We start from the raw sequence: 18620 nt of genomic DNA, 5'->3' as shown, positions 1-18620 counted from the left end.
AAATGCCTGAGCCATGCTAGTTAAGTTTTCTCCTCTCGAAGCTCGACCTACAAGCTCCATTTTCCCCGAGATTTGCATAGGTTTAGCGGTCTGTCACGTCCCGTCCCCGTCTTCACCACCGTTAATCACCCACGCTGATCTCGTCGCCAGCACCACCGTTGTGAGCCTCTTGTTCTTATCTTTTTCTGAAAGAAAAACAATTCTTACTTTAGATAGATACTTGTCTAATTTTCTTACTCTTGACACATATAATTATATATAATGCATGCAAATGAACCGGCGATGGATGTACGGTGACATGAACACCTCCGAGTACATTAAGGGCCTGCATAATTTTCTCGAAGTGGTTGAGGCAAACAAGAGGAATGGTTTTATGTGTTGTCCATGCCCTAATTGTGGGAATACAAATTCTTACTCTGACTGGAAAATCCTTCACACCCACCTGTTTTATAAGGGTTTCATGCCACACTATTATCTTTGGACGAGGCACGGAGAAATAGGGGTTATGATGGAAGACAACGATGAAGAAGAGGACGATGCAACTATGTGCCCCCTGAATACGGTGATGTTGCAATGGGGGAAGCTAGTGAAGATCAAGAGGAACTAGACGATGTGCCCGATGATGATGATGATCTCCGCTGGGTCATTATCGATGCAAGGACACAATGCGAAAGTCAAACGGAGAAGCTGAAGTTCGATCCCATGTTAGAGGATCAGAAAAAAGGGTTGTACCCCAATTGCGAAGATGGCAACACAAAGCTCGGTACCATACTGGAATTGTTGCAGTGGAAGGCACACTACAACAAAATCCCCCATATAACAACGCATGTCTACCAACGAATCATACGTATGTGTTGTTTGGGCCACCTCCCACCTCCCACTTCCCATGATTTGCTAACCTCCCGTGCCCACCTTCACATTATCTACAAAAAGAAGCCTTCACATTAGGGCGCTACCTCCTCGGTCGAAGTACCACGCAGCCAAGCCAAATCTCTTCTCTCCGTGACCACAACGCCGCCGCCGCCACCGCCGCCGTCACCTCTGATTCTGGCTAGCTCCGGCGCTCTGCCTCGCCGTTGCTCACCACACTAGCTACCCCTCACTGCTCTCCCCGACCCCCACCATGGCGACGTCTTCAGCGCCCCTACATGCGGCGCACAGCAACCCTAGTGACCACAGGTCGCCAGCGCCCGCGCCCCCTCTGGTTGTCGCCCTACTACCCAGTCCCCGTGGCACATCTCCACACGCGTGGCTGCTGGCTCGGCGGTCGTGATGCTGCTCTGCCTCGGCAACCTCGAATCCGACGCCACTGACGGTTCAGTAAGCCACTCCTCTACTGACCCCCTGTTTTCTTACCCTACTTGGTTCTTTGTGAGGTAGGCCATGGCAGATTCTTCTTTGCCGGCCATCGTGATACGATCTGCGGGACCTTGACCACTCATCCTGATCCACCGCCGCCACCGGTGTCCATGCCATTCCACTTCAAAAATCAGATGATTCCTAAAGATGACGTTTTGTCCCCTCCCCTTTTCCTTCCTGCCTTTGAGATTGTATAACACTGAGCGCTTACTTGTGTACCTCTGTCCCTCTCTCGTAGTACTGCACTACTGCTGCCATGTATGACTCTGATTGAAACAGCGACAATGCGAAACACAGGGAGTGTGCATCGTTCATGTCTATGTATCTCATTATATACATCAATGTTCATTATATGTACAGCTCACACCGTTTTCCCTTCTTATTAATTAATTTCAATGTATGATTATTTTTCATGCAGCTTGGCGTCTTATATTAGTCCCCTTGAAAACATCACTAACCAGATGGCTATATGTTTCAGGCAATGATCTATGCAGGGTGTTGTCAAGCGGAGAGGCAGAGGACTTAAAGTGGTAGAATCAGAACATCAGATCACTTGTGGCGTGTTGTCTGCTGGCCTAGATGGAAAGATTGGCCGCTGTACCGCAGGTGAGTAGGACCGAGGGCAAGGCACATGTGGGGAGGAAACACTTGCACCTAGGTTAAAGGAAGGGCTAAGTACGATCAATCCAATCTGGTTACATGTGTCGGCCTCTAGCTTGCTGTAAAGACGTGCTCTTGCGGAGAACCAGAGTAATGCTTTGATTCTCGCCAACGCATCAATATAGTGTGCTTGAAGCTTTTGTGGAACTTTCACTACATGGTAGTGTTAATGCTTTTCCATGCTCTTTCAAACCATACTTCAATCTACTAAGTACATGCTTCAATATAGTCTGTTTGAGAACAGTTTGTCGGGATATGAGAATGAGTCAATTCAGTCTGTTTGGACTGATCTGTATAGTACCCAATATGTTGCAAACCCCGACTTATTTCTTATACTGTAGGACAAAATTTTATAATTCCCTTCAATATATATGAAAATGTGGTTACATATTTTTTGCTGGGGATGGTTAGCTTATTTGTATCTAAATCATCTAGAACTTGAATGCAATGTGAACAGTTCGAACAATTACAATGTTAATATTACTAAGATAGCAGGCCGTATTTTAAGCTTACAAGAACACCAGGTTAGTTATTTTCTCCCCCGCAAAAGAAAAGAGATTTGTTATTTCCTGATAGAAAACAGATTAGTATATCTGAAAATGAAAGTCGTCACGTCAAAACTTTTGGACGATTTATTTTTATTGCTAGAGTATTGTACTATAGGTAGCGTGTTCCATGTTGAACTGCAAATTTAGAAAGAAAAAAAATCATTCGATGGTAGAAAAAAATCACACAAAACATAGATTGCTGGTAAATATTTCTAGGTAGTAAGTTAAGAGTCGAAAACCCACAAAGCCACACAAGATAAACACTAGCCCGTGTGAATGCGCGGTTTAACGACTAGTAGTATAAAATGCCCAAATATGGTGATTTCACCAAACTTTTTGCACATGGATGTTTTAGATAAAGAGCTACCTGGAGTTCGAGCTCCATTTTGCATTTCTGGTTAAGTTTTTTTGAAAGGTGCTTATAATATAGAAAACACTTTAGATAGAAATTCTAACGTGAGTTGTTCATTGTCTGAAACTTCTGTTGAACAAATCACAGGATACCTGAATGTGGGTTGCTTTAGACTTGCCTTGAGGAATTGGTGACAAAATACACATAAACCAAGTTTGTTAAAATTATCTCCACGAACTATATTCCCAATTACCCATAAAGGATGTTGTCGAAGGGATTTTTGTTGGTCTGTAGAAGCTTTGTGGAACGAAATTCACACCTGAATGTAAGTTATATGGCACAATAAGTTTCCATTATCTTAGTTCAAGTTTTCTTTTTGTGAGGTTACTTCAAGTTACTCTTTATTTAATTGGCTGGACAACAAAATAACAGTATATGTGTGTGGCTATCTTAAAGTTTCAATTACCCACTTGCAGTATACAATTTACTATTTTCTGTATGCTATAATCTAGATGCCTTAACGTGGCTAATCTTTGATCTTAGGATGAGACTTCCTTTTTTCGTACCAAGAGGGAACCATGTTGATGACAACATGCATGTCTATATGTTTGATATATATGGTCCTAATGTATGTTTGGTTTGTGACATATGGCAAAAGAAAAGAAAAAGATTGAGGGGACAAACTTTAAGAGTCCCTAACAGACTAGCATGCCTACTTCGCAGTTATACATTCTTGTTACAATTAAATCGACCCTCTGCTAGGAATAAGGAACAAAAAGAATTTGTATTGGTCATTTACAGTACACTGAACTGATTGAGCATTCCTTCAATAAATGATTAATCCTAGAATATTTAAGTTTTGCATGCGGCTTCCATCTCCACATGTTGAATTTTCATTCTGTTTATTTAATCTATTGCAGTGGCGCTTTGCCAGTCAGTTCTAGTACTGAATGATGTGTAGGGTGGTGGTGGTTCATCCTATAGCAATGTCAAAGAAGGCGTCCAGAGAAGTTCATAGAGAAGCTTGTCATATACTCCCTCTGTACCTAAATATATGGCGTTTTTGTGGGCTAAGTAGCATGAAGGCTAATGAAGACGAAGATGATGCATGGCTAGGTTGTTGATAGAAAGATCGAGAATGGGGCTACTACAAGATAGTTTTACATTTCACCTTCTTTTTCATGGTTAATATATAGGAGATTATGTAATATCTTTTTCAGACTGTGTTCCATGTAATGCAACCGAGTTGATTAAATATATGAAATCTTTCTGTTTACTGGATTGCTGCTCCTTGCACTATTGTTCGTAGTATATAAAATACGAGTAATTGTTCATGCTATGCATAGATTCATGGAAGCGCTGCACTAAAAATTAGTTTGTGTAGGGTAATCAGCAACGTATACAAAGTGTTGGTGGCCTATAGATATATATGTTGCAATCTTGCAACACCTTTGCACGTCCATTACCAATGCAATTATATGTGTTGTAGTAGACTCTTCCAACGCCACCAACGACAACGGATACTAATCCGTTGGTGTAGATCTTACCAACGCATATATGGACATTAGGCAATGCAACAATGCGTTGCTAAAGGGGGGTTTCTGTTGTAGTGGCAGAGAATGATGTGCCTGACAAAGGATTTGAGAAGCTACTGAAAATATTGAAGAAGAAGCTTCCAAAGGATAACGAATTGCCCGATAGTACGTACGCAACAAAGAAGGTCGTATGCCCTCTAGGATTGGAGGTGCAGAAGATACATGCATGCCCTAATGACTGCATCCTCTACCGCGGTGCGTACGAGGATTTGAACGCATGCCCGGTATGTGATGCATTGCGGTATAAGATCAGACGAGATGACCCTGGTGATGTTGACGGCGAGCCCCCCAGGAAGAGGGTTCCTGCGAAGGTGATGTGGTATGCTCCTATAATACCGCGGTTGAAACGTCTATTCAGAAACGAAGAGCATGCCAAGTTGATGTTGGGGAACGTAGTAATTTCAACAATTTTCCTACGCACACGCAAGATCATGGTGATGCATAGCAACGAGAGAGAATAATATCATCCACGTACCCTCGTAGACCGTAAGCGGAAGCGTTATGAGAACGTGGTTGATGTATTCGAATGTCTTCACGATTCGACCAATCCAAGTACCGAACACACGACACCTCCGAGTTCAGCACACGATCAGCTCGATGACGTCCCACGAACTCTGATCCAGTAGAGCTTCACGAGAGAGTTCCGTCAGCACGACGGCGTGTTGACAGTGATGATGTTGCTACCGACGGAGGGCTTCGCCTAAGCACCGCTACGATATGATCGAGGTGGATTATGGTGGAGGGGGCACCGCACACGGCTAAGGGATCAATGATCAACTTGTGTGTCTAGAGGTGCCCCCCTGTCCCCATATATAAAGGAGCAAGGGGGGAGGCCGGCCGGCCCTCTATGGCGCGCCAGGAGGAGGAGTCCTCCTCCTAGTAGGAGTAGGGCTACCCTCTTTCCTACTCCTACAAGGAGGGGGAAAGGAAGGGGGAGAGGGAGAAGGAAAGGGGGCGCCCCCCCCCTCTCCTAGTCCAATTCGGACCAGAGGGGGAGGGGAGCACTGTCTGCCCTAGGCCAGCCCTCTCTCTCTCTCTCCACTAAGGCTCATAAGGCCCATTATTTCTCTCGGGGGGTTCCGGTAACCCTCCGGCACTTCGGTTTTCTCCGAAATCACCCGGAACACTTCCGGTGTCCAAATATAGTCGTCCAATATATCAATTTTTACGTCTCGATCATTTTGAGACCCTCGTCATGTCCGTGATCATATCCGGGACTCCGAACTACCTTCGATCAAAACACAAAAACTCATAATACCGATCGTCACAGAACTTTAAGCGTGCGGACCCTACGAGATCGGGAACTATGTGGACATGACCGAGACACGTCTCCGGTCAATAACCAATAGTGGCACATGGATGTTCATATTGGCTCCCACATATTCTACGAAGATCTTTATCAGTCAAACCGCATAACAGCATACGTTGTTCCCTTTGTCATCGGTATGTTAGTTGCCCGAGATTCGATCGTCGATATCTCAATACCTAGTTCAATATCGTTACCAGCAAGTCTCTTTACTCGTTTTGTAATGCATCATCCCGCAACTAACTCATTAGTTACAATGCTTGCAAGGCTTATAGTGATGTGCATTACTGAGTGGGCCTAGAGATACCTCTCCGACAATCGGAATGACAAATCCTAATCTTGATCTATGCCAACTCAACAAGTACCATCGGAGACACCTGTAGATCACCTTTATAATCACCCATTCACCTTGTGACGTTTGGTAGCACCCAAAGTGTTCCTTCGGTAATCGGGAGTTACATAATCTCATAGTCATAGAAACATGTATAAGTCATGAAGAAAGCAATAGCAGTAAACTAAAATGATCAAGTGCTAAGCTGACGAAATGGGTCAAGTCAATCACATCATTCTCCTAGTGATGTGATCCCATTTATCAAATGACAACTCATGTCTATGGTTAGGAAACATAACCATCTTTGATCAACGAGCTAGTCAAGTAGAGGCATACTAGTGACACTCTGTTCGTCTATGTATTCACACATGTATCATGTTTCCGGTTAATACAATTCTAGCATGAATAATAAACATTTATCATGATATAAGGAAATAAATAATAACTTTATTATTGCCTCTAGGGCATATTTCCTTCAATTGATGCGATGGCACAGAGAGGGCCGTAAGAAAGACGGGAAGTTGAGAGCACCCGCTGACGGGTCACGGTGGAGAAAACTCGAGAGAAAGTACTGGGCTGAGTTTGCAGGTGACCCAAGGAATGTATGGTTTGGTTTAAGCGCGGATGGCATTAATCCTTTCGGTGAGCAGAGAAGCAATCACATCACCTGGCCTGTGACTCTATGTATGTATAACCTTCCTCCTTGGATGTGCATGAAGCGGATGTTCATTATGATGCCAATTCTCATCCAAGGCCCTAAGCAACCCGGCAACGACATTGATGTGTACCTAACGCCCTTAGTTGAAGAACTTTTACAGCTATGGAATGGAAACGGTGTACGTGTGTGGGATGAGCACAAACAGCAGGAATTTAACCGGCACACGTTGCTGTTTGTAACCATCAACGATTGGCCCGCTCTCTGTAACCTTTCAGGACAGACAAACAAGGGATACCACGCATGCACGCACTGTTTAGCTGACACCAAATGTATATACCTGGAAAATGCAGGAAGAATGTGTACCTGGGCCATCGTCGATTTCTTCCGACCAACCATCAATGTCGAAAGAAAGGCAAGCATTTCAAAGGCGAGGCAGATCACCGGAAGAAGCCCGCCATGCGTACCGGTTATGACGTACTTTCTATGGTCAATGATTTACAGATAATCTTTGGAAAGGGTCCCTGATACGTCCATTTTGCATCATGGTTTTATATCGATATTTATTGCATTATGGGCTGTTATTTCATATTATGTCACAATACTTATGGTTATTCTCTCTTATTTTACAAGGTTTACATAAGGGGGGAGAATGCCGGCAGCTGTAATTCTGGGCTGGAAAAGGAGCAAATATTAGAGACCTATTCTGCACAACTCCAAAAGTCCTGAAACTCCATGGAATAACTTATAATAAAAATGAAAAATCCTCGCCAAAGATGAAGACCAGGGGCCCACACCCTTCTCACGAGGGTGGGGGGCGCCCCCCCTAGGGCGCGCCCCCCTACCTCATGGGCCCCCTGGTGGCTCTCCGATGACCATCTTCTCCTATATGAAGTCTTTCATCGAGAGAAAAATAAGAAGCAACCTTTTGGGATGAAACTCCGTGGCGGATCCAATCTAGAGCTCCTGCAGAGCTGTTCTGCCGGGGAAACTTCCCTCCCGGAGGGGGAAATCATCGCCATCGTCATCACCAACTCTCCTCTCATCGGGAGAGGGCAATCTCCATCAACATCTTCATCAGCACCATCTCATCTCAAAACCCTAGTTCATCTCTTGTATCCAATTCTTGTCTCCAAGTCCGGGATTGGTGCTAGTAGGTTGCTAGTAGTGTTAATTACTCCTCGTAGTTGATGCTAGTTGGTTTAATTGGTGGAAGATCATATGTTCAGATCCTTTATGCATATTATTACCCCTCTGATTATGAATATGAATATGCTTTGTGAGTAGTTACGTTGCTTCCTGAGGACAAGGGAGAAGTCTTGCTATTTGTAGTCATGTGAATTTGGTATTCGTCCAATATTTTTATGAGATGTATGTTGTCTAGCCTCTAGTGGTGTTATGTGAACGTCGACTACATAACAGTTCACCATTATTTGGGCCTAGAGGAAGGCATTGGGAAGTAATAAGTAGATGATGGGTTGCTAGAGTGACAGAAGCTTAAACCCTAGTTTATGCGTTGCTTCATAAGGGGCTGATTTGGATCCATATGTTTCATGCTATGGTTAGGTTTACCTTAATACTTTTGTTGTAGTTGCGGATGCTTGCAATAGAGGTTAATCATAAGTGGGATGCTTGTTCAAGTAAGAACAACACCCAAGAACCGGTCCACCCACATGTCAATTTATCGAAGTACTGAACGTGAATCATATGAACGTGATGAAAACTAGCTTGATGATATTCCCATGTGTCCTCGGGAGCGCTTTTCCTTATATAAGACTTTGTCCAGGCTTGTCCTTTGCTACAAAAGAGATTGGTCCACCTTGCTGCACTTTATTTACTTTTCTTACTTGTTGCTCGTTACAAATTATCTCATCACAAAACTATATGTTACCACTTATTTCAGTACTTGTAGAGAATACCTTGCTGAAAACCGCTTGTCATTTCCTTCTGCTCCTCGTTGGGTTCGACACTCTTACCTATCGAAAGGACTACGATAGATCCCCTATACTTGTGGGTCATCAAGACTCTTTTCTGGCGCCGTTGCCGGGGAGTGAAGCGCCTTTGGTAGGTGAAATTTGGTAAGGAAAAATTTATATAGTGTGCTGAAATTTACTGTCACTTGTTACTATGGAAAGTAATCCTCTGAGGGGCTTGTTCAGGGTATCTTCACCCCGACAAGTAGAGCAAAGAGTTGCTCCTCAACCTACTGAACCTACTGAAAATGAATATGAAAATGAAATTCCTTATGAGTATCCTTCAGGTATGATAGAAAAACTGCTAGCTAATCCTTTTACAGGAGATGGAACAAAGCATCCTGATGAAGACCTAATATATGTGGATGAAGTTTGTGGATTATTTAAGCTTGCAGGTATACCCGATGATGTTGCTAAGAAGAAGGTCTTCCCTTTATCTTTGAAGGGAGACGCATTGGTATGGTATAGGCTATGGGATGATACGAGATCATGGAATTATAGAAGATTGAAATTGGAATTTCATCAAAAGTATTACCCTATGCATCTTGTTCATCGTGATCGCAATTATATATATATAATTTTTGGCCTCGCGAAGGATAAAGCATCTCTCAAGCTTGGAGGAGGCTTAAATCAATGTTATATTCATGCCCCAATCATGAGCTTTCAAGAGAAACAATTCTTCAAAAAATTTATGCTCGGCTTTCTGAAAATAATCGCACCATGCTCGATACTTCTTGTGCTGGCTCTTTTATGATGAAGACTATTGGATTTGGAGGGGATTTATTTGATAGAATTAAACACAACTCTGAAGATTGGGATCTCGACAAAGGTAAGGAGTTAGGTATGACAATAAGTTTGATTGTGTTAAATCTTTTATGGATACCGATATTTTCCGTAAGTTTAGCACTAAATATGGACTTGATTCTGAGATAGTAGCTTCTTTTTGTGAATCTTTTGCTACTTATGTTGATCTCCCTAAGGGGAAATGGTTTAAATATCATCCTCCCATAGAACTAAAAGTAGCTGCACCTATTAAAGTTGAAGAAAAGACTGTCACTTATAATGATCCTATTGTTCCTACTTGTTATGTTGAGAAACCACCCTTCCCTGTTAGGATAAAGGATCATGCTAAAGCTTCAACTGTAGTTCGTAAAAGCAATATTAAAACATATACACCTCCTGAGCAAGTTAAAGTTGAACCTAATATTGCTATTGTTAAAGATCTCTTGTACGATAATATAGATGGGCATGTTATTTACTTCTGGAATGAAACTGCTAGAATTGCTAAACCCTGTGATACAGATAAACCTAGACCTGTGGTAGGCATGCCTATTATTTCTGTTAAAATAGGAGATCATTGTTATCATGGCTTATGTGATATGGGTTCTAGTGCTAGTGCAATACCTATTGACTTATACACAGAAATTATGCATGACATTGCACCTGTTGAGTTAGAAGAAATTGATGTTACTATTAAACTTGCTAATAGAGATACTATTTCACCAATGGGAATTGTTAGAGATGTTGAAGTCTTTTGTGGGAAAACTAAATATCCTGCTGATTTTCTTGTTCTTGGTTCCCCACGAGATAGCTTTTGTCCCATTATATTTGGTAGACCCTTCTTAAATACTGTTAATGCTACCATAGATTGCACAAGGGATGTTGTTACTGTCGGCTTAGATGATATGACTCATGAGTTTAATTTCTCTAAATTTAGTAAACAACACGTGAAGAAGAATTGCCTAGTAAGGATGAAATTATTGGTCTTGCTTCTATTGCCGTACCTCCTAGTGATCCTTTAGAACAATATTTTGCTAGACCATGAGAATGATATGTTTATGAATGAAAGAAGGGAAATAGGTGAAGTATTCTTTAAACAGGAACCTATGCTGAAACACAATTTGCCTGTTGAAATCCTAGTGGATCCCCCTCCACCTAAGGGTGATCCCGTGTTTGAGCTTAAATCGTTGCCTGATAATCTTAAATATGCTTATCTTGATGAAAAGAAGATATATCCTGTTATTATTAGTGCTAACCTTTCAGAGCATGAAGAGGAAAGATTATTGAAAACTCTGAAGAAGCACCGTGCTGCTATTGGATATACTCTGGATGATCTTAAGGGCATTAGTCCCACTCTATGTCAACATAAAATAAATTTGGAAGCAGATGCCAAACCAGTTCGTGATCCTCAACGACGTCTGAATCCTAAAATGAAAGAAGTGGTAAGAAAAGAAAGACTAAAGCTTCTGGAGGCATGTATAATTTATCACGTTGCTGATAGTCAGCGGGTAAGTCATGTTCATTGTGTCCCTAAGAAGGGAGGTATTATTGTTGTTCCTAATGATAAAGATGAATTGATTCCACAAAGAATTATTACAGGTTATAGGATGGTAATTGATTCCCGCAAATTAAATAAGGCTACTAAGAAAGATCATTACCCCTTACCTTTTATCGATCAAATGCTAGAAAGATTATGCAAACATTCACATTACTGCTTTCTAGATGGTTATTCTGGTTTCTCTCAAATACCTGTGTCGGCTAAAGATCAATCAAAGACTACTTTTACATGCCCTTTTGGTACTTTTGCTTATAGACTTATGCCTTTTGGTTTATGTAATGCACCCGCTATCTTTCAAAGATGCATGATGGCTATATTCTCTGACTTTTGTGAAAAGAGTTGTGAGGTTTTCATGGACGACTTTTCCGTCTATGGATCTTCTTTTGATGATTGCTTGAGCAATCTTGATCGAGTTTTGCAGATATGTGAAGAACCTAATCTTGTCTTGAATAGGGAAAAATGTCACTTTATGGTTAGTGAAGGTATTGTCTTGGGGCATAAAGTTTCTGAAAGAGGTATTGAAGTTGATAAAGCCAAGGTTGATGCTATTGAAAAGATGCCATGTCCCAAGGACATCAAAGGTATAAGAAGTTTCCTTGGTCACGTCGGATTTTATAGGAGGTTCATTAAGGACTTCTCAAAAATTTCTCGGCCTCTGACTAATTTATTACAAAAAGATATACCATTTGTCTTTGATGATGATTGTGTAGAAGCATTTGAAATACTTAAGAAAGCATTAGTCTCTGCACCTATTGTTCAACCACCTGATTGGAATTTACCCTTTGAAATTATGTGTGATGCTAGCGATTATGCTGCAGGTGTTGTTTTAGGGCAAAGAGTTGATAAGAAATTAAATGTTATCCATTATTCTAGTAAGACCCTAGACAATGCTCAAAGAAATTATGCTACTACTGAAAAAGAACTTTTAGCAGTTGTATTTGCTTGTGATAAGTTCAGACCTTATATTGTTGATTCTAAAGTAACTATCCACACTGATCATGCTGATATTAAATATCTTATGGAGAAGAAAGATGCTTAACCTAGACTTATTAGATGGGTTCTCTTGCTACAAGAATTTGATTTGCATATTGTTGATAGAAAAGGAGCCGAGAATCCCGTTGCAGACAACTTATCTAGGTTAGAGAATGTTCTTGATGACCCACTACCTACTGATGATAGCTTTCCTGATGAACAATTAAATGTCATAAGTACTTCTCGTAGCACCCCTTGGTATGCTGATTATGCTAATTACATAGTTGCTAAATTTATACCACCTAGCTTCACATACCAACAAAAGAAAAAGTTCTTCTATGATTTGAGACATTACTTTTGGGATGACCCACACCTTTATAAAGAAGGAGTAGATGGTGTTATTAGACGTTGTGTACCTGAGCATGAACAGGAACAGATCCTACGCAAGTGCCACTCCGAAACTTATGGAGGACGCCACGCGGGAGATAGAACTGCACATAAGGTATTGCAATCCGGTTTTTATTGGCCTACTCTCTTCAAGGATGCCCATAAGTTTGTCCTATCTTGTGATGAATGTCAAAGAATTGGTAATATTAGGAGACGTCAAGAAATGCCTATGAATTATTCACTGGTTATTGAACCGTTTGATGTTTGGGGCTTTGATTATATGGGACCTTTTCCTGCCTCTAATGGATATACACATATTTTAGTTGATGTTGATTACGTTACTAAGTGGGTAGAAGCTATTCCAACTAGTAGTGCTGATCATAACACTTCTATTAAAATGCTTAAAGAAGTTATTTTTCTGAGGTTTGGAGTCCCTAGATATTTAATGACTGATGGTGGTTCACATTTTATTCATGGTGCTTTCCGTAAAATGCTTGCTAAATATGACGTCAATCATAGAATTGCATCTCCGTATCACCCACAGTCTAGTGGTCAAGTAGAGTTGAGTAATAGAGAACTCAAATTAATTTTGCAAAAGACTGTCAATAGATCTAGAAAGAATTGGTCCAAGAAACTTGATGATGCATTATGGGCCTATAGAACTGCACATAAAAATCCTATGGGTATGTCTCCGTATAAAATGGTATATGGAAAAGCATGTCACTTACCTCTCGAACTAGAACGTAAGGCATATTGGGCTATTAAATAGCTCAACTATGATTTCAAACTTGCTGGTGAAAAGAGGTTATTTGATATTACCTCACTTCATGAATGGAGAACCCAAGCTTATGAAAATGCCAAGTTGTTTAAAGAAAAGATTAAAAGATGGCATGACAAAAGGATACAAAAGCGTGAGTTTAATGTAGGTGATTATGTATTGCTATACAGCTCTCGTTTAAGATTTTTTGCAGGAAAACTTCTCTCTAAATGGGAAGGCCCCTATGTTATCGAGGAGGTCTACCATTCCGGTGCCATAAAAATCAACAACTTCGAAGGCAAAAATCCGAAGGTGGTAAACAGTCAGAGAATTAACCATTATATCTCGGGTAATCCCATAAATATTGAAACCAATATTATTGAAACTGTAACCCCGGAGGAATACATAAGGGACACTTTCCAGAACGTTTCAGACTCCGAAAAGGAATAGGTATGTGGTACGGTAAGTAAACCGACTCCAAAACAATTTTTAAGGCAATATTTCTCCGTTTTGGAATATTTAGAAAAATAGAAAATTAAGTAGCAGTCTGGGAAGGACACGAGGGCCCCGTGAGGGTGGAGGGCGCGCCCTACCCCCCTGGGCGCCCCCCCCCCTACCTTGTGAGCTCCTCGTGTGCCTTCCGAACTCCGTTTTCTTGCACGATACATATTTTGGTCGGTAAAAATTCATTATATAATCTCCCGAGGGTTTTGACTCCCGTATCACGCAAAAATCTTCTGTTTTTGTTTTGAGCTATTGTTGCTGCAGATTAGAGCAAGATGTCTTCTCAAGAGTCAGTCGGGGAGAGCCGGGTATCTAATCCGGCACCGGAACCAAGGGCAAACAGCGACCCTAACCACTTTGGGCCAGCAACGGAGGAAGAGATGGAGGCTGACCTAATGAGGGTAGATGCCATGGAGGATCAAGAAGTCACCTCTCGCTTCCGAGCTAGGTTCACGATGGGGGAACTACAGAGCTCAGCTATTCCAAACTCGGTTATCCCTTCCAATGTTAGATTTCTTTCTTATGAAAATATGAAGAGGAGTGTCACTTGTTCTCCCGCAGCTATGAAACACCCTTGGGTGCAAGGAGCTTTAGCCGTCACAGGAAAGCTCCGTAAGGAAACAATGGACATCAAGAAGCAAGTCAACAAGCTCGAGGAGGAGAATCGTATCCTGAGAGGAATCATCGCAAAGAATATTTCACCAACAACAAAGAAGGAGATATAATCACAAGGGTATGGGCACTCCCCTTGGCAACTGCCAAGCTTGGGGGAGGTGCCCCGGTATCGTATCACAATCACAACTCCTATCTTTACTGTTTTCCTTAGTTCGATCCTATTAGTAGTATTTTGATCTAGTAGAATAAAGTTTATGGAATGATCTAGTTGTGAGTTTTGCTTTATTATCCTTCTATGAAATCGAGTTCGTGAGCTATATAATAAAGATTAGTGTTGAGTCAAGGGCTTGATTTTCTTGCTATGATCTTGGGTGAATAAAAGAAAAGAGAAGAAAAAAATAAGAAGAAGAAACAAAAGTTCATATTGATCTTATTGATAGTAATGACTTCACATAGAAAGAGTGCGATGATTAAAAGTTGTTGGGAGTTGGCAGGCATAGCTTTGGTCATTGTTGCAATTAATAGGAAGTAATAAGGAAAGAGAGGTTTCACATATAAATATACTATTATTGACATCTTTTATGATTGGGAGCACTCATCAAAATATGACATGCTAAAGAGTTGATGTTGGACAAGGAAGACAATGTAATGGGTTATGTTTTCTTATATCTGAGATAAAGTATGTTGTCATGGATCATCCAGCATGTTGAGCTTGCCTTTCCCCCTCATGCTAGCCAAATTCTCAGCACCAAGTAGAGATACTACTTGTGCTTCCAAATACCCTTAAACCAGTTTTGCCATGAGAGTCCACCATATCTACCTATGGATTGAGTAAGATCCTTCAAGTAAGTTGTCATCGGTGCAAGCAATAAAAATTGTTCTAAATATGTATGATTAGTGTGGGAGAAATAAGCTTTATACGATCTTGTGATGTGGAAGTAATAAAAGCGACGGACTGCATAATAAAGGTTCATATCACAAGGGGCAATATAAAGTGACGTTCTTTCGCATTAAGATTTTGTGCACTCAACCATAAAAGCGCATGGCAACCTCTGCTTCCCTCTGTGAAGGGCCAATCTTTTATTATTATCCTCTACCTTATGCAAGTGTCATGGTGATCTTCACCTCTCCCTTTTTCATTTTATCCTTTGGCAAGCCCAGCATGTTGGAAAGAACCTGATATATATATATATATATATATATATATATATATATATATATCTAATTGGATGTAGGGGGGCATGAGTTATTATTGTTGACATTACCCTTGAGGTAAAAGGTTGTGGGGCGAAACTATAAGCCCCTATCTTTCTCTGTGTCCGATTAAAACTCCGTAACCACAAGTATTGCGCGAGTGTTAGCAATTATGAAGGACTAGATGATAGTTGAGTATGTGGACTTGCTTTTTAGCTTTGACATAGACTCTTTCTGATGTTATGATAAATTGCAATTGCTTCAATGACTGAGGTTATAGTTTGTTGGTTCTCAATAAGGTTTCTGATTCATACTTTTGCATTGTGAATAGATCATCACTTGAACATAAGTAATCATATGACAATATCCATGTATGCTGTTGTTATGAGAATAATCCTGATGCCTTCATGTCCGTATTTTATTTTTATCGACACCTCTACCTCTAAAATGGGGACATATTTATTGTTATCGGCTTTCGCTTGAGGACAAGCGAGGTCTAAGCTTGGGGGAGTTGATACGTCCATTTTGCATCATGCTTTTATATCGATATTTATTGCATTATGGGCTGTTATTTCATATTATGTCACAATATGTATGGCTATTCTCTCTTATTTTACAAGGTTTACATAAGGAGGGAGAATGTCGACAGCTGTAATTCTGGGCTGGAAAAGGAGCAAATATTAGAGACCTATTCTGCACATCCAAAAGTCCTAAAACTCCACGGAATACCTTATAATAAATAATGAAAAATCCTCACCAAAGATGAAGACCAGGGGGCCCACACCCTTCTCACAAGGGTGGGGGTGCCCCCCTAGGGCGCACCCCCTACCTCGTGGGCCCCTGGTGGCTCTTCGATGACCATCTTCTCCTATATGAAGTCTTTCGTTGAGAAAAAAATAAGAAGCAACCTTTCGGGACAAAACTCCTCCGCCACGAGGCGGAACCTTGGCGGATCCAATCTAGAGCTCCTGCAGAGCTGTTCTGTCGAGGAAACTTCCCTCCCGGAGGGGGAAATCATCGCCATCGTCATCACCAACTCTCCTCTCATCGGGAGAGGGCAATCTCCATCAACATCTTCATCAGCACCATCTCATCTCAAAACCCTAGTTCATCTCTTGTATCCAATTCTTGTCTCCAAGTCTGGGATTGGTGCTAGTAGGTTGCTAGTAGTGTTAATTACTCCTCGCAGTTGATGCTAGTTGGTTTAATTGGTGGAAGATCATATGTCCAGATCCTTTATGCATATTATTACCCCTCTGATTATGAAGATGAATATACTTTGTGAGTAGTTACGTTTGTTCCTGAGGACAAGGGAGAAGTCTTGCTATTAGTAGTCATGTGAATTTGGTATTCGTTCGATATTTTGATGAGATGTATGTTGTCTAGCCTCTAGTGGTGTTATGCATTGTTCAAGATATCTTCCGATATGCCGATAAATCGGCCGATTTATCGCTTACCGCTGTCAGACCGATAAGATAAATTGTCCGATAAATCAGCCTATATGGCGATAAATCGGCTGATATGCCGATAAATTGGCCGATTTACCCCTTATCATGGGTCCACCCATAAGTTCCCGATAAGCGATATCCCCAACATTGGTGTTATGTGAACGTCGACTACATAACACTTCACCATTATTTAGGCCTAGAGGAAGGCATTGGGAAGTAATAAGTAGATGATAGGTTGCTAGAGTGACAGAAGCTTAAACCCTAGTTTATGCGTTGCTTCGTAAGGGGCTGATTTGGATCCATATGTTTCATGCTAGGGTTAGGTTTACCTTAATAGTTTTGTTGTAGTTGCGGATGCTTGCAATAGAGGTTAATCATAAGTGGGATGCTTGTTCAAGTAAGAATAGCACCCAAGCACCGGTCCACCCACATGTCAAATTATCAAAGTACCAAACGGGAATCATATGAACGTGATGAAAACTAGCTTGACGACATTCCCATGTGTCCTCGGGAGCGCTTTTCCTTATATAAGAGTTTGTCCAGGCTTGTCCTTTGCTACAAAAGGGATTGGGCCACCTTGCTGCACTTTATTTACTTTTGTTACTTGTTGCTCGTTACAAATTATCTCATCACAAAACTATCTATTACCACTTATTTCAGTACTTGCAGAGAATACCTTGCTGAAACTGCTTGTCATTTCCTTCTGCTCCTCGTTGGGTTCGACACTCTTACTTATCGAAAGGACTACGATAGATCCCCTATACTTGTGGGTCATCAGTCCCGGCGGACTAGCTGTTCCGAATGACGCTGAGAGACGCGCACCCATGTGGAAGAAGAAATCTATATTTTGGGACCTACCCTACTGGAAAGTCCTAGAGGTCCGCTCTTCAATTGACGTGATGCACGTGACGAAGAACCTTTGCGTGAACCTTCTAGGCTTCTTGGGCGTGTATAGGAAGACAAAAGATACACCTGAGGCACGGGAGGACCTGCAATGTTTGCACGAAAAAGACGGCATGCCTCCAAAGCAATATGAAGGTCCTGCCAGCTACGCTCTTACCAAAGAAGAGAAGGAAATCTTCTTTGAATGCCTGCTCAGTATGAAGGTCCCGACTGGCTTCTCATCGAATATAAAGGGAATAATAAATATGCCAGAGAAAAGTTCTAGAACCTAAAGTCTCATGACTGCCACGTGATTATGACGCAACTGCTTCCGGTTGCATTGAGGGGGCTTCTACCAGAAAATGTCTGATTAGCCATTGTGAAGCTATGTGCATTCCTCAATGCAATCTCTCAGAAGGTGATCGATCCAGAAATCATACCAAGGCTAAGGAGTGATGTGGCGCATTGTCTTGTCAGTTTCGAGGTGGTGTTCCCACCATCCTTCCTCAATATCATGACGCACGTCCTAGTTCATCTAGTCAACGAGATTGTCATTATGGGGCCCATATTTCTACACAATATGTTCCCCTTTGAGAGGTTCATGGGAGTCCTGAAGAAATATGTCTGTAACCGCGCTAGGCTAGAAGGAAGTATCTCCATGGGGCATCAAACAGAGGATGCCATTGGGTTTTGTGTTGACTTCATTCCTGGCCTTAAGAAGATAGGTCTCCCTAAATTGTGGTA

Source organism: Triticum urartu, chromosome 5A (assembly GCF_056163025.1).
Source record: "Triticum urartu cultivar PI428250 chromosome 5A, HENAU_Tu73, whole genome shotgun sequence".
NCBI lineage: Eukaryota > Viridiplantae > Streptophyta > Magnoliopsida > Poales > Poaceae > Triticum > Triticum urartu.
Note: the sequence above shows the minus strand (reverse complement) of the source record.